The 22176-nt window shown below is 43.0% G+C and overlaps 1 protein-coding gene across 4 annotated transcripts in view; it reads left to right on the plus strand.

Moving 5' to 3' along the window:
* The first annotated feature begins 298 nt into the window (after positions 1-298).
* The window catches only part of JADE3 (jade family PHD finger 3), a 67923-nt gene continuing 46045 nt past the window's right edge, over positions 299-22176 (plus strand). The window contains exons 1-2 of one of the 4 annotated variants that reach the window (XM_037376838.1): positions 300-502; positions 18504-18556. The gene's annotated coding sequence lies outside the window, so the exon portion shown is untranslated. Of the gene's footprint in view, positions 503-682; positions 702-18176; positions 18557-22176 lie in introns of those variants that run through there. The other 3 variants (XM_037376840.1, XM_037376841.1, XM_037376839.1) reach the window with 3 other exon arrangements.

Raw genomic sequence — 22176 nt, forward strand, 5'->3', positions numbered from 1 at the left:
GCTCCCCTCAGCCCTGACGCCCGCTTGAGGGGCTGGGAGTGGGGCCTTCGCCCCAGGCCCTTTCCCGCCCGCCGGCCGGGGCGGGGGCGGGCTCCGCCGGCGCAGCTGGCAGGAAGGCCCGGCGCGGCGCGGGCAGGGAGGGAAGGGAAGGGGAAGAGGCGGGGCCTGGAGCCCAGCAGTGTCAATAATACAATAGGGCTCTTGTGCGGCCGCCGCCGCCGGAGGAGGAGGAGGAGCGGGGCGGGCGCGGGGCCGGGGCCTGGCTGCGGGCGCGCCGAGCAGCCGGCACGCAGGGCGGGAGCCGCCGCCGGCCACGGGCCCGGGCGGGCGGAGGCGATGCGCGCCGGCGCGGGACGGCAGCAGCAGCCGCAGCAGCAGCAGCACCAGCAGCCGCCGCCGCGGCGGGAGCACCAGCGCCAGCCCTGACGGCCGCAGCCGCCCACGCCGGCGAGCAGGGGAGGAGGCGGCGGCGCGCCGTGCCGTGCGGCGCCGGCGGCGGGAGGTGAGCGCGGCCCGGGCTGCCCGCATGGAGGCGGGGCGGGGGGCGGGCGCCGGGCCGCCGGGGCCGCCGCTTCGGGCCTGTGCGCGGGGGAGGCGCCGGGCCTGCGGCGGGCGGGAGGCGGCGGCGGTGTTTGGCGCCAAGGCCGGGCAGGAGGGCGGAGGAAGCGGCGGCGAGCGGGGGGAGGCGGCGGGTCCTGCGGGTACGTGGGGCGCCGGGGAGGGGGTCGCGGAGCCGGGTCGGGGGTGGCGGCCGAGCCGTGCTGTGCCGGGCGGGCAGCGTCCCCCGGGCGGCGCGGCGGGCCGCTCGTCCGGCGTGGGCGCTGCGGCTCCGGCCGCGTCCGGAGGGAAAAGTTGCGGCGGTTCCGCCGCTCCACCCCCGCGCTGGCCGGGCTGTGCCCGCGGGGGGCGGCAGGGGCTGGGCGGCGGCGGCGGCCCCCGGCGCTGCGCCCTTTTGTTCGCCGCAGCCCGGAGAGGCGGCGACCCGCCGGTGCCCGAGCCGGCGGGGCCCTGCGGAGCGCGGCTGGGCGTGGCGGCCGGGCGGCGGGCGGGCAGACAGGCAGCCAGCCGGGCGCTCGTCCGCCGCCGAGCACCGCTCCGCCAGTATGTCGAGGAACTTGCTAGAACTGAGTTTGACAATGAAGCGCTAGCGCAGCCGGGCCGCCGCGGCGCCACGGTAAGTTTTACGCTGGGCAGCGGGCGCGGATGGTGCCCCGGAGTCCCCGGTGCCGGCAGGGGTGGGAAGCTCCCGACTTCGGTTCTCCAAATCAAACCTTCCTCCCTCGCACGGGGTTTGCTGGAATGCCGCTCATCCTTCTGCAATGGCATGGCTTCGTTTCACGGCCGGCCGGCCGGCCGGCGACTGCTGCAATTAACGGCCAGGGATGTAGCAAAAGTAGCAGTTGCAAATAATTCTGTGGCGATTCGCAGGAGGATTGGGTATGGGACACCTTAAAATACATCCTGATGAGAAGAATAAATTCTGCTTTTTCTCCTGGTTTGTAAATACAACTCTTTTACAAAGAGCATTTATAGTTGAAGAGTTCAGCTATTGTTCACAAATTGTTATAACGAGTGGCTACATACTTTAATTAAAACATCACTAAATTAGCGCTGTACTTTAAAGCCGATTTTTTTTCCATGTTCAGGAGAGGGGGATGCAGGAGTCTGCATCCAGTTGTGATTAATACACTAGAAACTTGAAAGCTATTTTGCCTCTCTGATAACGTGAAAGAGCCTTTGCAGTACAACTGAATGATTTAAGAGAACTATGTTGTCTTGGTGCATGCAAAATGTTTTGTCTGCAGCCAGCTTTTTACGTCATGTTGGTGCTTGTGGGCTGTTGTATAGAGCATCTCGAGCACACCTGCTAATCTCTGCAAAGTGAGACCATGTCTTAGCAGTGGTTAGAGCTAACCTGAAAATGCAAGAGACTGGTGGGTTCAGAGAGGAAAGGGCAACCTGGTTGAAGGCACGTTAGCGTAACTTTCAAGCCTGCCACCAGAGTTCTTAGCAGGATGTCAGAAAATCTTTCACCTGCATTACTGAAGGGACAAAATGTAATTTGAAGTCACTTTAGTGAAGAAAGTGCCTTTTCAAATTAAAAGCAAGTTAGTGCTTTCAGGATCTGAAGTTTTGTTGGTGTTTTTTTAAACAGAACTTCTGACCTCTTTCCAGACTAGACATGACATGCCCTTTTTTTGGTGCCAAACTGGAGCAGGAGAAAGCTCTCTGCTGCAAAAGCTGGTCTTTAGATGCAGTAAAAGTCATCAAAATAACAAGAGCTGTCTCTATTACCTGTCCTTCACGTGCTGTTTCCTCTTTCTAGGTTCCTTTTACAGAACTAGCCTCCCTCCCTCTGTCAGCAGGAAAAATTCCCCTGAGCTGGGTCAGTCAGCACAACTGTGGGGGTTTTGTTGTTTATTTTATTTGTGTTATGTACGTGTACCAGGTACCTACAAAGGTTTGCTAGAGAGCTGATGCAGGAACGTAAGCAGTGGCATTTATTGGCAACGATGCATGTTCATTTGGGATCTCGTTAAAATCATGAAAATACGCTGTGAATGTAAAAGCCTGGGCTAGAGGATCTCAGTGTAGTGTTAGAATAAACTCAGCTTTTTCCTCCTCTGTGGTTTTGTGGACTTCTTCCCCATGGGAGAAGAATAAGGAAATTTGCATCAGGGATTTATTGGGATACCTGAGATTGTTGTAGGCTTTTTGGTTTTGTTTTTAAAATACAGGTAGTTTTCATAGAGCTGGCTGGTTTGCTTATGGAGGAGAGTTTACAAAGACTGTTTGGCTACAATTGAGTATTAATTTTACCTGTACAGTTTTATATATGTACACATAGGCAGGCACACATGCATATGGTCACTGTAGTAGCTACCACGTGCTGAGTGCTGTAGAGTGTTTATCCTGAAGAGCTTGCTGCAGCTGGCCTGTGAGGTGTCTTGACCTGAACTCTTGGCTGGTGTGACAGCAGGTGTCCAAGGCTGTGGTGAAAACAGCTGGATGTGTTAGACCTGCGGGTGAGAAGTAAAGTTAAACCCTGTATAATCTGCCTTGAGTTTGAAGTTGATAACCTTATGATCTTTCCCTATGATCTCTTTAGGTAGCTTATTTCAATTTTCGAAATCAGTTTCTGACTATTGTGCCATAGAGGGTAAGGAGTATGCTGTGGTGTCTGTACATTTTTGGTTAGTTCTGCGAGACCTGTGATATATCCAGAGTAGGAATGTGTACATGTTTTTGTAGTGAGTCTTCTATGATCCATGGATGAAAATGTTATATAAACTGCTCTTTCTGTGATATGTCTTTCTCCTTTAGTTCCTAGAAGTCTCCCTTAGACATTGGCGTGTGGTTTTGTAGGCTCTTGACTGAATGGGTTTGACAGTGTAGCACATGCCCACTCTTCAGAAAATACAGGACAATTTAATAACAAAGAACATTGTATTCAACTGAAATTTATAACTTCGTATTTTGTTAAGCATGGGTATTACTGTCTAGATGCATTTTATAACCAAAAACTTGCTGTTTTGTCTAGGTCAGTGGTGGTGTTGCTTTTTGGTTGGCATTACTTCTGGCATTATAGACAGAAATGGACTTAGGGAAAGTTTGACATTTGATCGTGCCAGCTTAATCTCTCCCCACTACCACAGTTTTTGCAGGAGCTACAGCTGAGGGGACTCAGAGGCTTTGGAATTTCTGGAGAGGGGAACCCTTCCACTGAAGTTATGTGGCATTTCTCTTTTCTGAAGATTTGAAGTGCTTGTAACACTTGAGGCTTCATGTAATTGGAGACATAAATGCAATTTTGACATACTTTACTTAAAATGGAAACTTACAAGTTGTTAATAGCTCTTATTGGGGATATTTATGTAATGGAAGCCAACAGATGCTATTTGCATCTTGAAGTGCTGATGAATAAAATGTTATGTCAGGGCCTTAGAAGGTTTTTTGCTGGCAGAGGCTGGGTCAGGTAGGAGTGGGAGATCTGTAGGACTTCATGGCACCTCTGAAAAGTGGGATAATGATATGAAATTTTGTATCTTAGCACACAGCTGATTTTAACTTAATGCTGCTATTTAAAATAAAAAGAGCAGGAGAGGTGATTTATATTTATCCATGTTAAACAATCAATTACACTGTCACTTTAAAATTAGTTTTCTTTGTACAATCTTCTACAGCTGCACATCTGATGTTCAGAACTCCTAAAAAGTGTATCTATAGGTACTATTTGTAGTGATACTTTGACTTACTTCACCTGTAAGATGGTATCTGGCAAAGAAGTTTTCTAAGTGTGACGTGCGAGCCCAGCTATTGACTTCTGTGGAGAGGTGTCTGTGCAATATCCAACCACCTCCATGTTTCCCTGGGCTGTTGGCTCCTTCATATTTATTTACTTCCAAGTCACTTCCCTAGGTGGCATTTGAACTTTTCCAGCATTTAAGATCTTATTTCAGTGTGTAGGAGACCAAGAATTTGGGGATTAGAGCAGTCTGAGACGTGTGATCTTGGGCCTAATGAAAGCTCCTGCATTTGTAGAGCTATAATACAAGCTTTACTTGGCTTTAAAGAAATGGATGGGACCCTGAGCTGCAAGCATGGCTGTGGAGGCTCCGCTGGCACTTGTTAAGTCGCTCTGTTCAGAGGAGCAGGAGAAGGTGGGAGTATAAGCTCGTGACTGCTGATGCTATTTGTTGTAACTTTCTCCTGGATTAAATACTGGGATGCTTGCCTTAGCTTGTTAAACTTTGAAAACTTTGGAGTGCTTTCCTTCATTAAAGTACACCTGTTACAGCATTAGATTACGGAGCTGTGTTTCTTGCTTATTGAACTGAATGCTGAACATAACGTATCGTGTCGTTAATGCCTCCTTGTGTTTTAATTAGGGCTGTGGGGAGATGTTAAAAAACAGGTTTATACACTTGCCTTGCTGGTTGCTAAAATGAATCTGCTTGTCACCTGGTCTTGAGGGAATTATGTATTATTTCACTAATCTACTGTCCAGGGCTTCCTCTCTGCCCCTTTTTCTTTTTCCCTTTTCCCCAGCTTGCTCTGAAAAATTCTTACTTGAACGTTTTCTAGGGGTCTGTCATACCTGCTAAAAGCTCTTGACTATGTGGTAGCCTTTGCTGGTGAAAGTCTCAGGCTCTTGTTCGTGTCCTAGAGAGCAATTTCACGCCTGCACAAGTGGTTTGATGCACAGCAAGTCCAACAGCTTCCAAGGATTAGGGCTGTGGAGTGGGTGAGTAGATGCTGGGATGCCTGGGATCCTCCAAAGGGAGAGGTGGTACCCTGCTTATCCGGCTGTGCAAATGAAAACTGACCAGGAGCATTTATTGCAAGTAGTTAATTCTGTGCAACTGTGTTATGAAGTGTTTTCTAAGCAGTGTTTTAAATTCCCAGGTTCTTGTCTTGGAATATGCTTTTGGGTAGGTGACCAGGTAGCGGGAGAAAAATGCCTCCATAGGACATGCCTGTGTGCTAAATAGCTTTTCATTGTGATATATAGTTTATCGTGTAATACTGGATTACTGAAATTCTTTAAATGTGCAAATAAATGACATATCTGCTACAAATGCTAGAAGTTTTTTGCTAAAGATATTTTGGTTATTAGTTTACACTGCTATGTTTAGGCAGAAATGTGAATGTTCACGAGCACTTGAAAATCATAGCTAAACTTGGAGATTTTATTCATGCTACTTCAAAATTGTGAGTATTGGTTTAACAAACCAGACAAGTTTTAAATAATGCTTGCTTTAAAGAGCATGAAGATACTGAGAACATTATTATTTTTAATGCACAAATACTTAAAACTTCGCTACATAGTAAGTATAGCAGACTAAAATGGCAGTATTTTCTTTCTGATGCTGCATAAAAAAATCTTACATCTTGAAGGATATAAAAATGTATAGGGGAAATGCGTATTCTGTCAGAGGAGGAAAAATATTTCCCTTATGGGATTACTTTCAGTTTTTAATTATCTTTATAGTTCTGCTGTTAAATGCTTGTATTTCTTTAATATTTTTCCAGTGTTAATTTGCAGGCTTTGATAGCAAAGTGGCTGTAGAGAGAGGACTTTTTCACCGTTTGAAATAGTGCTGTGTCCTACCCAGGTTTTTGGTTTAAAGAGGGGAAAAAAACCCCAAACAAACAAAACCCTTGTGGAGCTAAAGTACTCAGTATGTGAGCAAGTTATGGAGAAGCACAAGAAAATGGTAGGCTCAGCAATTACCTGGTGACGAGGAGCCTCAGCAGAAGAAGAGGTAGGAGTATAATACCTCCCACTTTTATTAGTACTTGCAAGGGAAGAAGAGTAACAAACTTGTACGCCTGCTCCTGCTTTCATGCAAATAGGCTCTTTTCCCAGCAGGTAACTGACTGAAATAGTCATGACAGGTGATTACTCTGCAGTGCAATGTAAACCTTGTTAAATGTTGTTTGATAGGAAGGAGGAGAAATGCTCATTTCAAGCACAGAAAATAGGTTTTTGTGCTTTTTCAAGAACTGCTGACCAATGGTCTGACAAGGGAAAAGTTACTGGTTGTCAGTGTTGCTACACTTCGATACACTTCGGTAGCATTAACCTTGTTTGGGGGAGTTCTATCAACTCTTCAACTTCAGCCTAATTTGAGAGCAGTTGTGTTCTTTTATAAAAATCAAATTGGCTGTCATTTAAGCAACTGAAAGGCAGATACTTAAACCTGATAATGAAGTTGCAGTCTTCCTTATGTTAACAACATAATCATTTCCAGCGTAGCATGAAATGAGCAATCTTAAGAAGTAAGTGAAGCATTTTGCCTGACAAATTTGAACTTGCAGCTCTGCAACAGAATGTGTAAGACTGAGGGAGGAACTAAAAGGTTGATCTTAATACAAGGTGCTTGTTTACGAGCAACAATATTGTGATGGCTGTTGGCATACATAGCAGGTAAAGTTCACTCCTGCTTAATGGTATTGATTCTTCTGCGGAAATTATTTTTTGCAAAATATTTTGTCCATGTTACAGAGAGATTAATTTTCCATGCTTTCTTTGGTTAGTGCTTCTTCACTATTTTGGGCCAAAAAAGAAAAGAAAAAGGTGGAAAAACCTGAAAATAAAGAAAGGTGGTTTTGTGTGCTCTTTGCAACAGGTACCCATCAATTTAGGTGGTTTGGTTTTGTTTCCGTTGGTTTTGCATTTTTTTAAGATCTCATACTGTAGTTTCCCAGTGCCATTTTGTGAACATTTTAAAAGTTTTTCTTTATTCAGGTATTTTTCAGATATTTAGGCATGTTGAAGTTTATCAAAATAATTTTTATACAACTGGTGTACAAAGAGTTTACTTACTGTGGCAATTGAATGTGATTTTGCCTAATCTAGCAAGTTACATCCATGTATGCTACTGCAATTTTGACAGAGATTTGACTTGCTCTGGTTGAATCTATATGCCTATACAGAGGTGAAATAGCTGTGGTGGAACTGTTGTCAAATACAAAGACTCTGGCCTGAGCTAAGTGAAAAGAGGAGCAGGTTAAAAATTACTTTGTTTCAGTACTTAGTGTATTCTGTCTTTCCTCTATTGCTTAAAACTGAATATATGGTTCTTTGCTAGGTCTGACATGTGGTGTTTTCATTCTTCTTCCTCTATATATGTCACAAAACTTCAGAAGGTGGGATGTAAGTTATTAGGAAGCTTGTGCTCCTGACAGTCACCTTAGTATCAGTCAGAGCCCCGTGACTCCCATTATGTGGATTGATCTGGCTTAAGTGCTGTCTTAGATCCCGTGTTTGGCATCTTCTGTGTACTTGTTCTGGATTTTCAGAAGTCTCTATATGTAAGAGCAAACAGGGATATGCATTAATTTAGGTTGCTGAAGTCTAATAGCTTTTGCAGGTGCCATTTCATTCTCTTTTTAAGATCATTGAAATAAATTTGTTTTCTGTGTGTTTGCTGCTGCATGTTTGACTTTTGCATTTCAGCCAGTTCACTTTTGAGGTATGAGTGGGTTAAGAATTGGAAAAAAAGTCTAAAAGTCTAAATTAAATCAAAAGGGGAACAAAAAAAAAAGCCTCAAGTGCCCATGACAACTTGAATGTGATTTATAGTTCCTACTTATCTCTCCCAGCCATGTGTTTCATGCCTTTGTTGTCTCCCATTGGCTGTCCCCTCTTCTTTTTGCCTTGACTTCCCAACTTTTTCCTTGTTATTGGAGAAAACAGCATTTCTAGTGAGTGTCTTACAGTCTTCTTAGGACCCTATAAATCATCTCGGTCAAAATTAAATTTGCCTTCTCTACCAGACTTCAGACATTGCGGACTTCCAAATTATTTGTAATTGGCCTAAAAATATTTTGGCAGACCTTTTGGGTTTCTTTTTTTTAGAAGATTTGTGTAGGTTTGCTAGGTCTAATAAAAACACTGGTGAGGGAAAAGCCTCGTCTTTATGTGAGGTGCTACTTTTTTTTGTGGCTGCTACATTTGTGTGGGTTTACATATGTTTATATAAAAGCACCATCCACTGAAAAATCAAGTTGTGTTTTCCAATATTCATAGAAAAGAAAGCATTTGTGATATAATGCGCTTTTTTTTCCAGTGAACACTTGTATTGGTGTGATGAGTATTTTGCTTGTATTTAACAAAAGCTTCTGTGCTCTTAATGCCTGTACCTATGTAAGTTGTGCTTGGTTAATGAAGTTGAATCTGTGTTTGACTTAAAGTAAATACAATTGCTTTTATGTGTTTTGTACAGATTGAGTATGTTTCAAGAATAAACTTACTTTTATGTACCAAGAGGAACTGCTGAAAAAACAAGGCAGTGGCAAAGTATTGGTTTAGTGGAGTATCTTTCAAAACACTTAAAAGTAACCAGGTTGCACTTGTTCCCAAATAGTTTTCTAATGGTTTCCTACCCTATGATAATTTTTTTTATCAAAAATGCTTTTTTTTTCTTTCCTCCTTGTAGTAATTTTAGGGGATCTGTATTAAGCTCATTCTGTCAACGAAGCCGGCTTTTCTAACACTTTGAAGGTGTTGCACTAGTGTAGCTACATTATAATGATCAGAGTGGCCATATATGCTTAATTCTGAAGCAGTGATGTTAGTGTCAGCCCTTGTATGAGGACTATAGAAGCTGAGCCTGCTTTGCTCCTGTACCAGACTTCTTTGGCCATAATAACACATCTTTAGGTCTATCTTCTAGAGGTTTTAGTGCCACATTAGGCTACTCTGTAGCACCTCTCCCTGTTCATGGGCTCTTAACAGGCTCCTAGAGATTTAATCAGTCAGAATTGTGGGTTTAACTGCATGATGGCAATTTGCAAAGGAGAAGCAGCTCAGCTCCTGTGTTTACTTTCTCTGTTGAGCTTTCCAGGACTGAGACCATTAAGAAAGGTTTTGTGCTTCAGGTAAGCAGAAGTGAGGTAAAACTCTGAGGGACCAAACCTATTAAAACAAGTTGGGGTGTTTTTTTCAGTTTCTTCCCACCCCACCCCCACCCCACTTTGGGTCATTGATGGGGTTTGGCAAATGTAGCACAGGGGACCTTGGTGCTGTTTGTGTGCCTGAAGCACAGAAATACCAGCATATAGTGAGGGGCAGTGTCACCTGCTTTCCTCCTCGGAACTGGTGGAAGCTCCTCCATACCTATGCGAGTGTCAGTCTCTGTAGGTCTAGTTTAACCCCTTGCTAAACAATGTCAAAGGCTTTGCCTCTGTAAATGCAACAGTTTTATATAGTGGAACTTGTACTTTAATAAATTACAAGAAATCATAAAGGTCTGTATATTTATAGACAATTTTATTAAAGGTCACATTTTTCCTTTTGACAGTAAGCTGTTCTGGCAGTGAGTGCTTTAAAGGAATAGTTCTCTTGTGTTACAACTTGATCTTGCAATCCCCCACCCTTCCCCAACATATTTGCATCAGGAAATTTTGAGAAGAAATAAATTCAGTTTTGTTGCGTATGAGTTGTGCTCGCACACAAATTAATCAGATCAGTGCTTTGTGAATTTCTGGCTTTGTTTTGGCACTGACTTTAATTACTATTGACTCCACAGAGGCCAAAATTTCCCTGCTTGTTTCTCAGAGCTTGTCATGTGTTTTGTCTGACTGAGCAGGAGTGGCTTTGGAAAAGGATTACTTCGTTTATACAGGTTTCTCTTTCATAGCAGTAAAAAAAACCCCAACCCTTTCTGACCATTTAAGATCACATTCAAGGAAGAAGTAATTTTTGGATGCTGCTGTGGAATTTGCTGCCACAAAGGATGAAGTTGATGAAGTCCTATTTACTGTGTTTTCATGTCTGCTGCTTCATTAATTGTCATTTGATTGTGCTCCAAGTCTTGTGTTTTGTGGTCTAAGAGCAAAGCTTGGGTGCTTTATTTATTTATGGAGTTTCTTTGCAGGGGGAGGTGACAGTTTGAGTGCTGGTGTGATGATCAGATGTCTGACAAAGAGAGAACAGAGGGTCTTTCCTTATGAAATCTCACAAATACTAGCGTCCGGAGTTTGATGAAGGATGTCAGAAGTACTTTAAATCACTGTGATGAGCAAGTGAAGTTAACAGTCTGTTACTTTTCACTTGCCCTTCTTTTTTTTTCTCTGGGAATTGACTGTCATTCAGTTAAATACTGACTAAATATTTTGATATGAGATGAGCTGTTTGTGAAGGTGATTTTTCTGCGGCCACTGAGACCACCTTCAAGGCCAGGAATACGCAGTATGTCCATGCTACTTTTAAGTGCTCAAATTCCTTGTAGCCAGAGCAGATGAAGAAACTCGAAAGCGTGTGTTCCGTGTCCTGTATGAACCCTGTGTTGTACACTGGAGAGCATTATTACTTAATGTATCCAGAAGAGGAGACATGGCCTTTTCTTGACTACTGTCATCCAACTGTGAGATAGCTTTCCTCCTGTAATTCAGACCTAAATTATTCTTCATCTTTTCTTTAAACTAACAGAAGAGCTTGCACAGCCTGGTCTTCCAGCAGTTCAGTGGGGATGACCATGGGTGCTCGTGTGCTCCAGCATGTGCTCTGGCAGCAGCCAGAGTCCTGCAAGGGAAAGGAGCCAGCGTCTGGTAGCTGGGGTTGGGGTGAAGGAGGTATTGGGCCTGAATCTTGGTGGATGGAGAGGAGAGCAGGGAAGGTGAGGCACAGAACAAGGGGTAGCCTTTGCAGGTGTGACAGCTGCTAAGGCCTTATATGATGCTGAATTGGATGCCTGAAGAGTGCATGTGAGGTGAGGAGAAGGAGGAAGAAGGGGCCAAGCAGTGATCAGATTCCTAAAGGTATCCGTTTACAGGGCTGCAAATCAGCAGCTGAATCTGCGAGTGGAGAGATTTCTGGTGACATGCCCTCTTTGGTGTGTAGAGTGGCCTGAACGTGCTGGGCTCTGTGAGTCCTACTGTAAAGACCTTTTTGTTTGCAACATGGGGACTTAAAGCCTTACGGGGTTTGTTGTTTCTTCTTGTTAGAGATCTAACTTGAAGGCATTGAAGTGCACAGTTTGGTATTACTTCAGTCTGAAGTCTAAATCTGGCCCTTAATCTTTTATATTGTCGGGGTGTGGAGCATCCAGCAAGAAACAGTGATGCTGCTTATAGCATTTGTGACTCTCTTGTGTGTGTGGTGGGGTCATGGGACTTGCTGCAGAGCATATGAGAATGGCATGGCTCTTGCCAGCAGAAACATAACATCTGTTACCATACTTTAAAAGTTCTCACACTTAGTGAATAATTTTATTTTAAGATCTCCACTAAAGCTACCCATAACCGTGCACAAATATAGTTGCATTAAATAATGGAAATTAGCTATGGGAAAAGATGCTTCTAGGTCATCTAGGTTATTGCTTCTGAAATATTCACTTGAACCTCCCTTCAGAACATAGCATGAAATAGTTCTGCCATCACTCAGCTTTAGGAAATACATGCAAGCACATCTGTTTAGCATAGATGTGTAAGTTGAATGAGGTGGGTTGTCATTTAAAATCCAACTGGCTGACATGTGGCAGTGGCTAATGGCAAGACATGCAGTGTTCCCATTACTCAAGATCAAGAGGCATTTTTGTGGCTCCATATCCTCATAAATGGCCTGGTTTTGCTGGTCTGTGGCTCACAGCCCTGTTCTCCAGCTCCTGATAGTAGGTAGCACCAAAATGTTACTTCTGCCTGTACCCCATTCCAGGCTCTGTGGATTCAGGAAGAATTCTGCACATTCCTGGTACTTTTATCCCAATTTAGGTCTTCTACTGCAGCCTTCTGCCATGTGCATTTGTGGTCTCTTTCTGATACGCTTCTCTATATTGCAGTGTGACCTGCTGCAGGGAATGCCTGCTCTTTGGAGAGAGATGCATTCTGCACCAGGCTGAAGTAATGCATCTCCTTAACATTTAGTCCTGAAAGAGAGGAGCATGTACATACCTGAGCTGGTGTGCGGTAACTGTCCTTGCATGCAGCTGTACACTGTAGCATCCCTTGGCGCATATATATATATATCCCTCGGTCTCAGATGTAGGGAGGAGAGAAGTTAAGGGTGGAATAGGAATAATGGGATTGCTTTGCTCTTACCAGCACACAGCAATATGTGCATGTGCTGTGGCGTATCTGATGCTTCCAGCAGTGTGTCTGTGTGGCTAGATACGGTCCTCAGTGCAGGCAGGCCAAACACACCACTTTGTGCAGTCCTCTTTATACTTGGGTCCCATTTGTTGTTGCCTTGCCCTCAGGCTGATTTGAGAAACGCTGAGCTGGAGCATGCTGTCTTGGCAGCGCAGCTACCAGGACTCTTGTCCAATCTTTGTTTAAACGTTAAGAGCTGCAGCCTCCGATCCTTCCCCTGGGGACATGGACCAGCAGTTCTGACTGTCAGGACCGTTTCCTTAATGCCAAGCCTAAACTTTTTTTTTTCCCCTTGTATTTATCCCAATGCATCTGATCTCTTACAGACTCATGCCTTTGTTTCACTAATGTTAATATGCTACTGGTATATGAAGCATATAAACAACTTTGTGTGCACCTTAGGTTAGGTGTTGAAGTTGAATCCTGCGTGCATGTTAGTCTCTGTAAGGGCAGCTGTTTCAGGCCCCGACTCGCTTTTTTGCATGTGTATGTTAATCATATTGTGTAACAAGTAATTGCAAGCAACAAATAAGAAGTTTTGAGTGTTTTGCAGAATGGCTGGCACTACACACACGCTAAATAACTGCTGTGTTGGGTCACCATGCAAGTGCCTAGGGACCCAGGACTTCAGAGCGTTTCATAAAATGGCTTGATGTTACTTGTTAATAGTTGCCTTATGAAACCTATCCTTCTAGACATCCTCCTGCATTGTTTGTCTGAAAATGGGATAAGCCACTGTGGGAAATTATTTTCCCAGCAAATCTTAATTGGTTGCTGGGAATTACTAAGTCACTGACTATTATTAAGAATAGGCTTGTTGCTACATAAAGGTGTAATGAAATATTTTTGGGACGGTGAAAGAAAGTGAAGGCGCTAGAGAGTTGCAGCCTTTGCTAGAAGTTTTCTGTGTCTGTGACCTACCTTAAGGTGAGATGGACTATTTTTTGACTTTTACAATGAGATTGTGAATTTATACTGAATTACCTTTTTGGCTTAAGCCAATGTGGAAGAGAGAATAAAAGTCAAGAAGCTGCTGAATACTCACTGTAGTTAGCACTGTTGGAACCTTGTGAAGAAGAAGCACCAGATCAGTTTATTACAAGCAAAAATCCATCCCTGTTCACAAATACTTAATAAGGATTTTAGAAGAATTTTCTTAAAGCTTAGTAACTTTTTCTTTTCTACTTCTAGTCCCCATAGGCTAAGTATTGCCTGAAGTATCTCTTCAGTTAAATACAATGGATACTCTTCTGGTATTTCGATACTTGTTCCTATTATGATTTTTCCAGAACTGTAAGGGGAAGAGTGCCATTACCTTCCTGCTTCATACTGTAATTTATTTATAATCTCAAAAACTACTGGCTTTATTTACCGTGCTGTCTTGGTAATATTGAAGTCTTTATCTGCCTTACATAAGAAATCTGTGTCAGGTTACTGGGAGTCCTTGGGGAACTGGCTACAATTGTTAGATATCTGAAACAATCTCTAAAAAACTGGAAATAATAAAATGATTTTCTAAGACTTCTCCCACGTAATCAGTTGTTATACCTATGGCATTACTTATTGTGAAGGAGATGCAAAGTGTCACAAGACCAGTTTTCTAATTCAGTCTTGAAAGTCATTTGTGAGGTGGGGATTGCACAGTGTATGATGCAAGTTATCAGACAACACGTTATCAGAAGCAAGCTGAGGAAACATGGACTAGGTGAAATGGTCACGAGAATGTTTGCAGCTGCTTAGAAAACTGGAGGATAGTTAGTAGTTAGTTTCAAACAAGACAGGTGAATTTGGTGTGATTTAAGTGGTCTCTTCTAGGTCCAGTGTTAATTAATATTTGCCTTTTAATAATGTGGGTGAAGGAATGAGGACTGTGCTCGTCAAATACCAGATAAAGCTGGGTGGAGCTGTGTGTCTGTTTGAGAAGATGCTTTGAACTTAAAGTTATTTTGACAGATTGAAGAAGTCTGAAAGGAGGGGATGGATGAGGCTGCGCAGGGGGCTGAGGAGCAGCTCTGGGGCTGAGGAGCAGCTCTGGGGCTGAGGAGCAGCTCTGGGGCTGAGGAGCAGCTCTGGGGCTGAGGAGCAGCTCTGGGGCTGAGGAGCAGCTCTGGGGCAGGGGGTTTTGCTGCACACCTGCAGGCTGGGAGCAGTGGACCCAGCAGCAATAACTGCTCACAGCCAGGACGTGAGGCAGTGGAGTCATGCTGTTGCAAAAGCAAACACACTGGAGTTTGTATATAGAATTATTACCTGTGACTCACATGACAGTAAAGGATGTTTTTCTGTAACAAGAAAAGAGTATTTTCCATGTAGGGAAGGGTTCAGCTGGAAGGCTTTGCCCAGATTTGGGCAACACAACCTTGTAGTGGTTTTGTGCACCAGCCCTAAAAGGATAATGGAGAGCAGCCACTAGAAGGATCAGAAAAGTAGAAAATGCAGCCTGTGAGCAGAGGGTGAAAAAAAATGGGTTTTATTTAGTCTGGAGAAAAGACTAGAACATACAAACTGAAGAGTTAAGCATAGTGTTCAGACATGAAGTTAACCGTGTGAAGAAGAAAGGGATGACCTTTTCAGGGTCCAGTGCAGAGAGAGACCTGGTAAAGGGCCAGGTCCACCCACATCATTAAAAGGCAAATATTAATTAATACTGGACCTAGGAGAGACCACTTGAGCCACGTCAGCAGAGATGTGTGGTTTAAGCACCAGGGCAAGCTTTCTGGCAGTAAGGGCTGTGCAGAGTAGAAGGGGCTCACCTGGAGAGGCTGTGGAGCCTCTGTAATGCACAGTCTGTGCTTTTGGTCCTATCTTGGTGCTCTTTTCCTGGACCCTGGCAAATCCTTATTTTCTGCATCTGTCTCTCTACTTTTTTCATTTTAAATGGCAGTGCAGCATGTAGGATGGTTAAGGAGAGAGAGAAGCATGACACAGTGTTTTCAACCATCACAATTCTTGTTTTTTGAGGCTTGGCTGTTGGTAGGTACTATGGTAAATTACAGAAGGAATGATTGTATAACAGTAGCGATAACTGCAAAAGTAGGTCTTTGTTCCAAATGGCTTTCTGTTGTTAAAAGTTGTATTTTAAGAAATAAATCTTCCTGATGCTTTTTCCCCCTGGCGACGCTTAGTTTCCAGGCAGTATTTATGAAAAGCTACTGTGCATTTCTAAGTTTTGTTTTCTGTGTCTATGTTGTCCTTTAGTTCCTACAACATTATTTTTATTTGGTTTTTTGCTTTTCTGTTTCTCTGTGCCAGTTTCTGTTGCTGCCCTGTTGCTTTTTCAAATGCTCCCAGGGATAGAAATGCAGAGTCTGTTGGTACAGTGTGTCTGGAGAGGAGGGTGAGGATCTTCTGTGTGTTCATTACTCTGCTCCTGAACTTGTTGCTTATGGGGAGGCTGGGGAGTTAGCACCTTTCCAGGCTGGGGAGCACTCTTCTGTTTTTTTACCTGCTGGTGAAGAGCCCCCTGCTCATTGATTCAGAAACATTAAATTAATTCACATCAAATCAATATGTTAAGGCTGGATTTCCCCCCAGAAATAACCAACAGAGGAGTGGTATTTTTGGGGTCAGCTACATGTTTCATGCTATTTTGTATATTTTATATTGTTGTGAAATAAGTAAAGCTGGGACTGAAGATTATGACTGTAGTGTAAGGGTTAGAGAAAGAAAAGGTTTTTAGTTGAATCTTTTGGTATTTCAGAGTTCATCTTGGCATTTAACTGAGCAAACAAATGTGTTTTTAATGAAGAGTTCAAAAATATATTGGTTTTGTGGTTCAGCTGGGAGGCAAAAGCTGTGGTTCTGTTCACACTTAAAAGTTGTAGGCTGTGTTGCATTTTAAAGATGCCATTTGAGCTGCTACAACCAGAGCTTTGCTTGTGTTCCTATGGAAAACTTACATTAAAGGGGTTCAGTCAGGACACTAAAGCATTATTCCATAATGAAACATCTCATAAGACAGTTTTGTTTGAAAAATTGATCCAACCGTTTTATTAATTTTTTACTTTATCTCTTCCCTTGCCCTCACTCCCCCAGTGCATTTTGTGGGTGAGGCTCTCAGCATTTCTTAGCTGGAGGGCAGAGGCGGCATTAGTACCAGGGTTTTGCAGCAGAGCAGCAGTTGGCTTTAAAGCAAGTCTCTCTGGTAACCCCCACTTGCTGTGTGTTGGCTTGGCACACTGTGTTTCTGCTGTGCACGAGCTGCGTCCCTCTGGGTGGAGACTGGAGGCTCCCACTGATGCTGATGCCAAGTGCACTTAGTCTCCTGCTCATGGACTCTGTGGATTGCTTCAAGCCATGTGTGTGGTGGTGGCTGCAGAGTGTATCTGCTTATCTGAAGTTAAAAACCCAACCCACGTAGCGTGATTTATATTTTGGCAACCTTGGCTCTGGTACTGCTTTGATCTACAGATCTCTTCGCATTGCTCAAAAATTAATTGCTTAATGTGGGGTATAGCCAGACACTGTCAAGGAGGAAGAGGAAACTGGGACAATTAAAAAAAAACCCCAAAACAAAACACCAACCCCTAAAAATACTGCAAAACACACAAACACAAAACCCCCAAAGACAAAACCTTAAACCAAAGAAAATCAACATAGACAAAACTTTACAATTTTTTAAGGTCAGCATATAGGAACTACAATATATTGTGCATTCCCCTTCTCTCCCCCCACCCCCAGCTGTAGGGAAATATTTTCCTTTGATGGCACAGCCTAAGTTGAGCAACAATAGTTCTTAAGTAATAGGATCTGTGCCACTCCTCAGTGGATGGGTGGTGGTATCCTTTTCTTGTACTGCAGATGGGTGGAGGAGCAGAAATGTTACAGTACGGTGCTGACACTTCGGCCAGAAACTGCCTTATTTCAGTTAGAAAGGCACTGCGTTCCCCTCTCCCCCTTTTTATTTTTCTTCTTCTGGCAGGGTATGCAGTTATCAGTTCCTTGGTTTTTACTTGAATTTCTGCTCTCTAATACTGTGTTTCCAAGCTCGTAGCGGTCCCGTTTTTGTTAGCTTTATACTCAAAAGGCATGGGGTGGACTGCCTGCCAGGAGAAACCCTGGTCTAACTGCTGATGTCTCCAAGGAGTGCTGCAACTAATCTGTTGGGTGTAATGACTTTAATGCTTTTGCCATGTCCATTACAATAGGACACAAAACATACATGTTCATGATCCTGCAGGAGGGGAATGCAGGCAGTTGGTGGAGGGAAAAATTCCTTCTATTCCCATACTTAATATTGCTCAAGGCTCAGGACTAGATTAAAAAGGGCGAGTAAGCAGAATCCCTGCCAGGGCAGCTGAGCTATCCAGGATTGTCAGGAGGAGGTCTAAAGGAATGTCTTGAGGAATTAAGGCAGGAGCCACATGAAGCTTTTCCTCTATACTTTTTTTTTTTTTTTATTTGCCCTCATATGAATTTATAAGCATGCTCAGTTCATGTAAGGCCCTCTAGAAGGAAGAAAGCATCAGTGTATTTGGAGAAACTAACCCCTTAAGTCAGCTGAATGAATGTGCAGCTACCAGAACTTTTTTTTTTTAATCCTGAAACAGGGTAGAGAAAATACTAATTAAAGTTTTGTTTTGTTGGTATTGTTGAAGTTGTTTCCCATTCATGTTAAGAGGATGGTGAAATTGACTTGGAGATTATTCTGATGAATTTACTTTTAATCTTAATGTATTTATGTCGTAGTATGTGTACATATAGCTGATGCATTTCATTTTTCCATATATTAAGTGAGAATTGTGGAATTTAAGGCTTTATATTATGGATATATCATTTGCTTGGGAAAATAGCAATGAAAATGTAATATACCCTTCACTTACTTGCCAAAAATTAAATTGTAGCTCAAACATGAAATGCCTGATGTCACTCCTACTACCTAAATAGCACTCCTTTCATTTTTTTAGGAGCTTGTGATGTCATCAGCTGAAGCGAAAACATCTACCTCATGACCTGGCATGTAAGTGAAGGAGGAACTGATGCGAAAAAAAAAATTAAATAAAAAAAATGTGTGTGTTGGTGTTTACAGTGTGTAAATTGAACCTATATACCTTCAACATTCAGGTATCACCTTTTAAATGAAAGCTTTGTGCATTTTAAAGGAATATAAAGTCTTTTAAATGAGAGGAAGTTATAAAAGAAGCTGTTAACAATGAACTTCCAGCCTGCAGAAGTCCCTTGTAATAATTTTGGTTAAAATCTATCTTGATGTATTCCATAATGCTTGGAAGGCTGGTAGGCATAGACAGGAATAATTTTAACTTACCACAATATTTACATGTGCTGCTTTTACTCCTCTTTATTCTGTGCTTCTTTGCTGGATATCAATTTTATAGTTGTGATGAATACATGCTGTACATGGTGATACCCTTCCTAAAATTAAAAACTCTAGTTATGTGCAAGGTTTAGATTCTTTTATGTACCCAGATATTTCACAGTAAACTTCCTGCAGTTTTGTGACAGTTCTATTTTTTTCCCTTAAGTAAGCAAAAATATTTCACTCCTCTGCAGAGGCGTTTTCAGAGAAATTTTTTTTTTTTTGTCCGCCCTCTCTCTGCTTTTATGTGGCTTAAAGGATTAAAGTGCAGTCATTGCTTTGAGAGGTGATGTCAGCAGTGAGCTGGGTATTCCTAATTAGTGCCAACACCTGTACCTCATTATGAGGCCTTGTTGAAGCTGTCCAGTGAACCGAGGTAGCTGGTCTGTGTTGCATGTCTCTAATGTGATTATAAAGCCCTCTCCTGATGCTAGTTTTATTACTTACTTAACTTTTGGACTGATTTGGAAAGTGAAGCTAAGCTGAGCCATTTGGTTGGCTACCAAAGATCATAAGGAGTGGCAAAGAGAAGGGATGCAGTCATCTCAATTTCAAGACTTCTAGTTCAAAGCTTGCTTCTGCTTTGACTGTTTAAATAAAAAAAAAAAAGGAGGAGGTGGTGGTGTTTTCTAGCTTTCAGTGTCAGATACTCTGAATTTAGAGAGCAGATCTACAGAATCCAGCTGAGCTCTGAACATCTGAATGTAGTTGCTATTGTGCATAACCCATTGATTTTCTTCAGATAGAGCTTTGGCCTTGATTACTCCTGCACCATCACTTTGTTTTCATGGGGTCAGGGCTTAGCAATTTTTTCCTACACAAAACCAGCATCAGCCTCTCCTCCCACCTGATTCTGTACTGTTAGCAGCGCTATAATGCAATGTGCTTTGCTGTTGCATTTGGAAAATACGACCTCGGACAGGTTTGACTAATAAAATTAATGGATCGGTATCATGTTTGGGCTTCACAGGCGAAAGTTTAAGCACAGTTACTTTTTTTTTCTAAGTCGTTTAAGTATGTTTTTAAGAGTTTAGTTTACAAAATTCAAGCATGCGGCAGCACAATGCTGGCTGCAGGCTTTGGGTTATTTCCCTGTGAGGGAGGAGACAGAATAACTTCAGATGTGTATCTTGGAAAGATTTGAGATAATAAACCTGTAAGAATTCAAATGAGAACACTGGTCTAGTTATCCAGATTTGGAAAAATGGAGGGAAATGGAAGTACAGTGGATTCTTAAACTTCAGCCATGAAGCTGACAATCTAGTTATTAAAGGGATTGAATCTCTGCTGAGTAGGAGAGAATCCAAAAGAAAATCCTGAATGGGTAGTGCCCTAAAGTGTATGTAGTCTATATTTGCGTAGCGTGCTTATTTAATTTCTCTTTAAAAAAAAAAAAAAAAAAAGCAACAGTTCTAACACACTGGGAATGATCTAATCTTTTACATAATTTTGACCAAAATAGCTGTTTACATTGAACAGTGACTAACAAACTCTTCAGGGCAACAATATGTTGGCTGTCAAAATCTCTGGTGGTTGTGTTTATCATAATCAGAATCTTGGCTGGTAAACATATTCATTTCAGTATTTACCATGGCCCTGTAGACAACCTGTCTGATCTGTAGTCCACAGAGTTCATGTTGGGAACTGATAAAATCCATCACAATGTTGAATTGTTATGAGTAAATCTGGTTCCAAACGAGCTCCCTTACTCAGGCCACGTACTCTCTCTGGTAATGGTCAACAGTGGACACCTAGGGAAAGAAAGCATTATAAAGCTCATCTAGACTCCTTCTTGTACAATTTTGACTTTGGGATTTCCAGCAGATTGAATATGACATACTGTGTTTAATAGCCCTTGTCCTCCAATCGCTTAATTCTCTCCTATCTGTTTACTTTTCAACCTCTTCAACATCCCATAGCATTAAAATTCTAAGTAATTTTGCACAAAATTACTTCTTTTTTTCTCCTTCTAATGACTTTTCTTTGAAGTTTGTTCTGTAACTTTGTGTCCCATGTCTTCTGGGCCATGATAACTGGTGAGTAGTCTCTTCATCCTGTTTGCTTCATTATACCACTTAGGGCAGATCTCTCCTATTCTGCATCCTCCTTTCTCAGCTGGGTAGTCTCAGTCTGTTTAAACTCTTACCCTAACGTCATGGCATGCTTCCCTTACAGCTGTAGTTGGAGTTTCATGTCCTGCAAATGCTTTTTCTTCAGCGGTGCAGGGGAGCTAGGAAATACTCCTTTGCTCTTAGCCCAAATGAGTGATCTACTAGCGTTGCTCATTCATAAAGCTTTCTCCATGTGGCTCGGCAGGTGTAGCAAATTAAACCAGACAGGCTTGATTTGGTACTTGTCACCGTTGTGCTTGGGCCTTGTCAGAAGAATGCCTTTTGCCCTTCAATGTGCTGCTCTCCGTGCTGTTCTCCTGTAATATCTTCTGCTACAGGCTGATTTGGGAATGTCCAAGGACCCCATCTCTAAAGGCATTCAGTTGATGTGTGTGTTTTCATCTTCAGACCTTTCAGAAGCCTCCCGCAGGTGCTGTGGCATGGCTGTGCTTGTATTAACTGGTACCCATAGTTGGTGTTGGGGTAGGCAGCAGCGCTCAGCCTCCCTGGCAAGGGTGTCCGAGGGAGCAGATGGACCGTGCCTGAGCTGCTCCTGGGTTACAGCTTCAGTGTAAACAATGGGTCACTTTTGCTGTTGTGGAGCTGGGGAGGTGGATGGTGGAAGAAGTCACTTGCGTGGCTTTATTCTGTTGCGGCCCAAGCGCTTGTGCCTTCTTTCAGTTGCAGAGCCCCTGATAGCAGCTGCACAGGGTAAGAGACTGTTGAGAAGGAGACTTCTTTACAGGTTTCTGAAAACCTCACTGACCAACTGGAATTCCATGTACAAAACATACTGACTGCGCAGGTTTCGTGTTGTGTCACGGAGCAACTGTGCTGTAAAGGTGGTTTTGTTTGATTCGTTCAATTCTATAGTTGCACTTTTAGTTGTAACCTTGTTTTCTCTCCCTATTTCTCAGCAGAAATTTTATTACTGGTTTTGATAGCATGGGATTCAGATGCAGCAGCTGCAGCATGTTGGGGGCTCTTAGCTATGAATAGACCGGGTGAAATACCTCCTACTGCCGTTGTTTCTAGGCATTTCCATTCCTCCCAGTACAGGAGAGGAGAGTGGACAGAGGGACTTGCTTTGGAGTTAGATTCATTATCTCATCCCCTTGCAGCTTTGGAAGGTCAGCTGTGATAGTTCCTTAT

Source organism: Falco rusticolus, chromosome 2, assembly GCF_015220075.1.
Source record: "Falco rusticolus isolate bFalRus1 chromosome 2, bFalRus1.pri, whole genome shotgun sequence".
Classification (NCBI taxonomy): Eukaryota; Metazoa; Chordata; class Aves; order Falconiformes; family Falconidae; genus Falco; species Falco rusticolus.